Genomic DNA, 7,986 nt, shown 5'->3' with positions numbered 1-7,986 from the left:
AACTTTGAAAATTTATGGATCTAGTTCATGAAACTTGGACATTAGGTTGATCAAGTACCACTGAATATCCTGTGCGAGTTTCAGGTCACATGATCATGGTCAATGGTCATTTAAGGTCAATGAACTTTGGCCGTGTTGGGGGTATTTGTTGAATTACCATCCTAACTATGAAAGTTTATGGATCTAGTTCAGAAAACTTGGGATACAAGAGTAATCAAGTATCACTGAACATCCCCTGTGAGTTTCAGGTCACAAAACCAAGGTCATTAAAGGTCAATAAACTTAGGCCATGTTGGGGTAATTGTTGAATTGCCATCAAAGTTTATGGATAGAGTGAATGAAATGTGGACATGGGTGTAGTTGACAAGTCTTAAGTCACCGTTCAAATGTCATCTATGGTCAATGAATGTGGTATTATGTCATTATATGAATGGTGTTTTTGTGAATGATTATTTTATAGTAGTTTTCAAAGTTAGCACTGCTGCTATACTAAATCGCGTAATGCAGGCGAGACTGCCAGAGGCGTTCCACTTGTTAGATAATGTAATCACCGTTTGGCTAATCATAAACAAGTTGATTAGAATACATTAGTATCATCCTATGAGCATAATGAATTAGTAAACCACAAGCAACTGGGATTTCAAATATTGGTTTTATCAGATAGAGTTAAGTCAGGCAAACAGAAAAAAATGCTGAAACTTCATTTTAAAAGATGGATGGAAAATGTTAGTATTACATGTATGTCATATTAAACTTTTTCATTGTTTTTGCTAAAACAGTATTGTGTGTCATGAATATGCAATGAGTGAACTAGTGATGCCATTACCTCACTTGTTCTTTTGTATTTGATTATAAATTTTGATTTATTGATACAAATGTTTTCCTCACAAAATATATTAAAAATAGGACTGACTACTAGTACTGATTTGATATGTAAGATTATCATTGTTGAAACATATTTCTCTACAAGGCAAACCCGTCATTGAAACAGGAAATATTTTCTTTTTTTTCATTTCATAACATAAGGAATGTGAGGGACATTACATTATCAGCCCACTTATTGCATATTCAGAACTATTGTCAAATTTTGCTAAACTAAAAAAAAAAAAAAATATTTTTTAAATCTGATTTTGAGAGACTTCTCAGCATTTTTTCGTTTAAATTTACTATAACTATAATTTTTTTTTTGAGGGGGGGAGGAGGCACTAAGGAATATACCTATACAACTTTGTTAAAAATCACCCCAAGACAAGTAAATCTGTTTCTTCTGTGTGAAGTCAGTTCATTGAACCCCATATTTACAGTAAGTAGTTTAGGAGCTTTATGCACGTTCATATGATTCAAAGGGTCATACAGTCATATTTACCTAACCATTGATTGACGTTTGTTATCATCTTTTCCAAACAAATTATACTCTTCTTCAGAAACAAATGAATGTCTTAGTCATGAATTGTTTTCAAATGAACTTGATGCTGACATTTTAGCATAATGCATGTCTCGTCACAAAATCAAAATTGTAAAAATCCATAACTCTGGAAGCGTTATGTTGTAGCCGTTCTGACTCTCGCCTTGAAATCAGAGGGTCGTGTGTTCAAATCCCACCATGACCAAGCGTCCTTTGTCAAGGCATCAATCCACAATTTGCCACTCTCCACCCAGGTGTTAAATGGGTACCCGGTAGGATGCGAAAGCCTATGTAGTATGCCTAGCAATTGAGTATCGGAACTCTTGTTGGAATGCTCCCCAGGGAGTTGAGAAGGTCAATACATTGTATGTGGGCATGCCATGATCCGATGACCAGGGTAATAATATATCTGTAAAGCGCGTAGAGACGTCATTTTGATGTATTAAGCGCTATATAAATGCAGAATATTATTATTATTATCCTTGATGGGCTTTTGCAAAATCTTCATCTATATATATATATATATTTTTTATTTTATACAGTTTGTACAAACCAACATTTGGTCAGAATGAAGTCCTTAACCCTATCTAGGCCGGGGTATTTTGAGAGTTCATATGGCCGGGGGGGGGGGGGGGCCTCCCAGGCCCCCCCTTGAGATCTCAGCCGTCGACCGCGCGATCGCGCCGAAAATTGGCATGCAGGTTGTCCGGGATATAATCTACAAAATTGTATCGTAATTTATTTCATGCGAATTGTTATCAAGTAATCATGCTAATTTATGCGTAATTAGTATGCGAAATCATACTTTATCCTCTAACTTCATAAATAAAGCTCCAAATGTTCTAATTTTTGGCATAGAACCTCTTTGTGGTGTTCTTAACAAGTTTCCTTTTAAAAAATTGTGATATCAGATCAATTTCTTATGTATTATATATTTTTTTGCAATTTCTTATGTATTTCATTGTTTTTTGGACCCTTTGTTTTTCATTGTTTTTTCAATGAAATTCGTTGGGAACTCTTCGAAGATCATAAACAACATAAAATACATAGATTTAGACCAGTAAAACTAAAAATAATGATACATTTATGATTTTTGGTTGAAAACACAATTTACATTGACTTTGTACACGAAATCACGTTTTTTGAGCAATTTTTGGTCTGACATGCACTTGCATAACGTTGCGTAATTTCGGAACTGCATACCCGGGTGACACAAAATTGGTCTCAAAAGTTGCGCAAGACTTGAAAGTAAAAAGTCAGCGAGCAGCGCGGCCAAAAATTTTGCGCGGCGAAAATATAGCGCGACTCGTTGAGGGAGGGGGGGGGGGGCCCTCGGAGGCCCCCCCCCCCCGGCCTAGATAGGGTTAAGGTTCGACATATTTTTTTTTCAGAGCAGAAAAACAGGAGCGAAGTTGAAATGCTGACAGAAAATTGATAGCTTCAATGTTTACATCGACTGATTATGAGGTGTATTTTTATGTAGGCAAATAATTTATTTTTTACATTAAACTACCTATTGAAAAATCTATTTAACCGATGACCCCAATAATAAACAATGTTGATAAAAGTATTTCACCATGCATGTCAATGCCTGATTGTCGCAATACCTGTATCAATAAAAACCAGATGTAGTGAGAAAGTGGTATGATAAATGTATACTCTTTAAGCACAGACTGATATTTGACAATGTTTAGGATGGAGACTAGACCCGATCCCAACTCTCTGCCTGTGACAAATTTCTGTTTCTTGTGGGGTACTTTCCGTAGGAACTCTGCAAAACAGCTTTCTTCTGCGTCAACTCCAATCTGGTATATAACCAGATACATACATGTATAAACATTTTACGTGTAGTCATAGTGGCTGACCGTTACAGACGACAGAAATTAATCTCGGGGCCCCCTTTTTTTTTTGGGGGGGGGGGGGGTAAGGGGGACATAATGACAGAGCTGGGATTTGAATTGAACTCACAACCATGAGTCAATCATGAGTCGAATGCTCGAACCACACGACCCAGGTTGCGGCATTATAAATTGCCCACAGTTACTGATGAAAACATATAGTATGCTATAATTCAGAGTACCCGAGATGGCACTTTGCGTTGCAAATGATATGTCTGAGGTGCATGACTCTGCAAAATCGAAGTCTAGCAAAGTCGCAAAATAAGTGCATCTAAAGTTCAAACTCGAGCAAAGGATAAGGAAATAACGAGTTTTCTTATCAAGACAAACATAAATTACCGACTCAAGCACACCCAAGTGACCACTGAATTTTCGTTGGATATATTTGCATAGACCATGCTGTCCCCCGTCCCCCCGCCGCGCCTGGCAAAAGGGATTTACAGGCATTTTGGTGTGGGAGATATTGTAGAAATATGATAAAAACTCAGTTCTTGTCACACTTCTCAGTTCATGTCACATTGACATGACGTCCCTATGCGCTTCCAACGGACTTCGATACTTTTGCCCTGGCTTTAGCCCCGCAGCCTTTTACAGCGCGGAGGCATTTCAAGGAATGAATTCCTGCCAGGTACCCACATTTACTTCACCTGGGTTGAGTGCAGCACGATATTGGTGAATTTCTTGCCGAAGGAAATTACGCCATGGCTGGGATGCGAACCCGCGACCCTCTGTTACAAAGTCAGAAGACTAATTATCCAGTGGACCACAACGCTTAAAAAAATGGAAGCTTTAAATTTGCCTGCTAAGATGGGAATGATTCGTCCCTTTAACATTCTGAGTGTGCAACAAGGGTATCGATATCTTGATTCTATGTGTTTGTTTTTGAAGGATGCCCACTGCGACCCTAAACTATGCCCATACTGCGACCTTAACTATGCCCACTGCGTCCCCAAGCTATGGCACTGCGACGCTAAACTATCAGTGATATAACATGATAATAATAAATAAATTTAGGGGTAATTTCTGCCCCATCCAATGCTCGTAAAATAGTGTTTAGCAAAAAAATACATTTTTCCTCCAGTCCATAGGCCTTTAGTTATTTTTGCCGCGTAGGGACCCAAGAAAATTTACTTTTGACAATTGCACGGTGAATTTTAGGCCTTAAATATCCGAGTAAGGATTAATTCAAATTTTGAAAGTGAATATTTTTTGATTTACCCGAACGTAATCAACAAAACATGCTAGCTATGAAGATCACCTTCAGCCGGATGTCTGGATTAAACCGCTGAATGTAAAAAAAAAATGACTGTGAAATCAATCATCATGATCAGAGAAGAAAGGAGTACAGGCGCTCTAAATTTGGTAAATTAATAAGACACGAGACCACCCCCTCCCCCACTCCAACCATCAGAAAGCATCGCTATATATATGTGTTATGTTCTCTCCCAAGGCTGGTGCCATGGTATTTTGACAGGGGGCGAAACTGGCCTATATTTATATATATACATATATAAGTATATATATATATATATATATATATATATATATATATATATATATATATATATATATATATATATATATATATATATATATATTTATATATATATATATATATTTATTTATTTATATATGTACACATATATGTGTGTGTGTCTATATAATTGAAATGGAGAAAGCATGGAGACGTAGCCTGGTCTTTATTTCACATCACGTTTAACACGAGCTTTCTGCCATCTGGCCAATTCTCCCGTGTCTTCAGGTATCTGAAGATGTACAAAAGAAGAAAAAAATGGCTATAATGTTCAAACAAATTCTACGTTACTACATTACTGATACGTGAGGCTAAAACGATATTGAAGTCAATTATGTTTGGCAGGCGCAATATGAAAAAGTATAAACAAACCTGCTATGTCTTGTGAAATATAGAAACATATATATATATATATATATATATATACACAACAAAAAAAGTAAGTCCCCCCTAAATCAAATTGCTGTAACTTTTGAACAGAGTTATTTTGAGATATGATATTTCGTAGGTGGTTTTCTACACTCATTAAGCAACTCCTGGAGAAAAATGAGATTGATCGGTTGACTCATGCATGAGTAATTAAAGATTGAATTAAAAATGACCATTTTTGAAAGTCACAAGAGTCGTTTTTCAGATTGTGCAAATAGAAAGTTGGGCAAAAGTTGTTTTTAGGTGAATTTTATGGTGTTATGCTGTTTTACTATCCATCATTTAGCCACTCCACACACAATTTTGATATCGTATGTTCATGGTTGAGTGAGCACAATATCGCAGGGGCCGCGGAAGCGGGGTGGGGGCCCACTTTTTTCCAAAAGCATGTACAAAAATGTAAAAATGACCATACGATTGTGATTTTTCGCATGGTCAGCGCCCCCCCCCCCACTTTTGGCTCAGCCCCTCCCCCACACTTTGAAAACCGTTCCGCGGCCCCTGTATTGTGACGTATCATCATAGGGGTTTTTGGTAGTATCCTCTACAACTTGTTAGGTCATATTAAAATTTGAAAATGTTGGTGGCTCCCCCGATTATAGGCCCCTCCCCCATTTTTAAAATCTGGATCCACCACTGATTTGTCCATAAATTAAACTGATCATGAGAAACTGTTAGGAATAGAATACATTTATCCAGTATAAAGAGTATTCATTCCTAAGTTTTCGAATGTGCTCGCTCAGCCATGAAACTGTTAAAATTTCGGAAAGTGTGTGGTGATAGAAATGATGGATGATAAAAACAACAGCAATTAAAGTCACATTTGAAACCGAATTTGCCCCCAATGTTTACCTTATTACCCTTTAAAATGAGTCTGTGACATTGAAAATACCCATTTTCCTACTTTGATGCGTGCTCACTCATCCGTAAATAAACAAATCGATTTCATTTTTGCACAGAATTCTGCCCATAGGTTGATAAACATTAGTGCCAAATGACATTGCTAAAGATAGCCTTGAAAAAAAGTTCCACCATATTAAATAAGGGGTCACTTATTCTTAAACATATGCACCCATAATGTACACAAGTCTATGAGAGAGGAAGTCAAAATTTTAACAAATATGAAATAAGGGGTTTGTTTCATGGACGGTTTTCGTTACTTCTGCCAACAGTTATTTCATGAAACTTCGCACATCGCTTCAGAGTAACACTGTCCAAAAGGCGCGCACACTAAAATATCAATTTGATACGGCACAGAGTGGGGCCAAGTCCTTGAACTTTCTTCTCATTTGCATAATTTTCTAATATTGTGTGCTCACTGATGCATTAAACATCGGGATTTTCATAAAAATATAATCAAATGAACCATACAAGGAGGTTTGTGACAGATATCCATAGTTACAAATTGCATTTTTTCCAATAACGTAAAAAAGAGCTAATCACATTCCACATGTTCATTCAAGCATGAATGTTTAATTAAACGCCTTTGAATCATTGAAGCATGTTAATTGGACATGAACATAACGAAAAAGTTGATAAAAGATCAGTTTCAGTTACCAAAATGAAACAATACTTGCCTATGATATTTGAAAATCGTATTTTTTTTTTCAATAAATGTTCATTGAACCGTGAAACGATGAATATTGTTGAAGATACTCTTCCCAAAAATAACTGTCATCATATTCTATCATTTTTATTGATGAAAATGTGTAAAAAATCCAATTATAGCAAATTTGGACTTTGGACAAATTTTATCGTCTTTTAGAAAGTACCTTTTACAAGCCTTCTGACTATATTTGAAGATGAGAATGTGGAATCAGTTCCAATAAAATGGAATCAAAGTCATGATTTTGGGCTTGTGACTTTTGAAAAGTGACATTTTTGCCTTCTGACGGTGCTCACTGAAGTATGACGTAAAATACGTCCATAACATTTACTCAGATGGTAGCTTATAAAATTACCTACACGCTCATGTAAAAATATATCAAAAACTCGCATTGGTTCGGAAATTATTGATGTTTGTTCAAGGGGGGACTTACTTTTTTTGTTGTGTATATATATATATATATATATATATTCGAACAATTATGTAATTATAATATACAACATGAAAAATGTTGGTTTCTATTATATACCGTTTATATTAATATAAGTATACGCACACTTTGGTAAGCAAGTAGGTACCCTCGCAATCGCACACACTCGCGCACACACACACAGTACCTATATGCACACACACATAGTACCTATTCATGCACACACTGACACGAAGTATCAATCCCAGATATACTTCATAGCGCTAATAATTATACAATGTATGTCCATAAGGTGTAACAATAATGGAAATATAATTATGTTGTCTTGTAATGGTAAATGTATATATTTAAATATCTATATAATAAATGGCAGGTTTCTTACCTTGAATTTTAGAATAAATGCTTGACCATTCAGGTGATGTGTGGGTGTTTATTATGTATAAGTATATGTAAACAAATCTGACGCGGGGATCGTCTGTGCATTGACCCTAGAAAGGGGAAACGGTACATATATAATGGAAACCAATATCCTATATACTATTATAATTACATAATCGTTCATATAGAATCTGCCCACATATATATATGTTTATATATTTTACTTTTTCATATGGCTACCGGCAGTGGCGTACCTAGGATTTTCCACAGGGGGGGCAAAATTGGCCGCTAAAAAAATTGACAAGC

This window comes from Lytechinus pictus, chromosome 19 (genome assembly GCF_037042905.1).
Source record: "Lytechinus pictus isolate F3 Inbred chromosome 19, Lp3.0, whole genome shotgun sequence".
Taxonomy (NCBI): Eukaryota; Metazoa; Echinodermata; class Echinoidea; order Temnopleuroida; family Toxopneustidae; genus Lytechinus; species Lytechinus pictus.
This window is presented reverse-complemented; position numbering follows the sequence as displayed.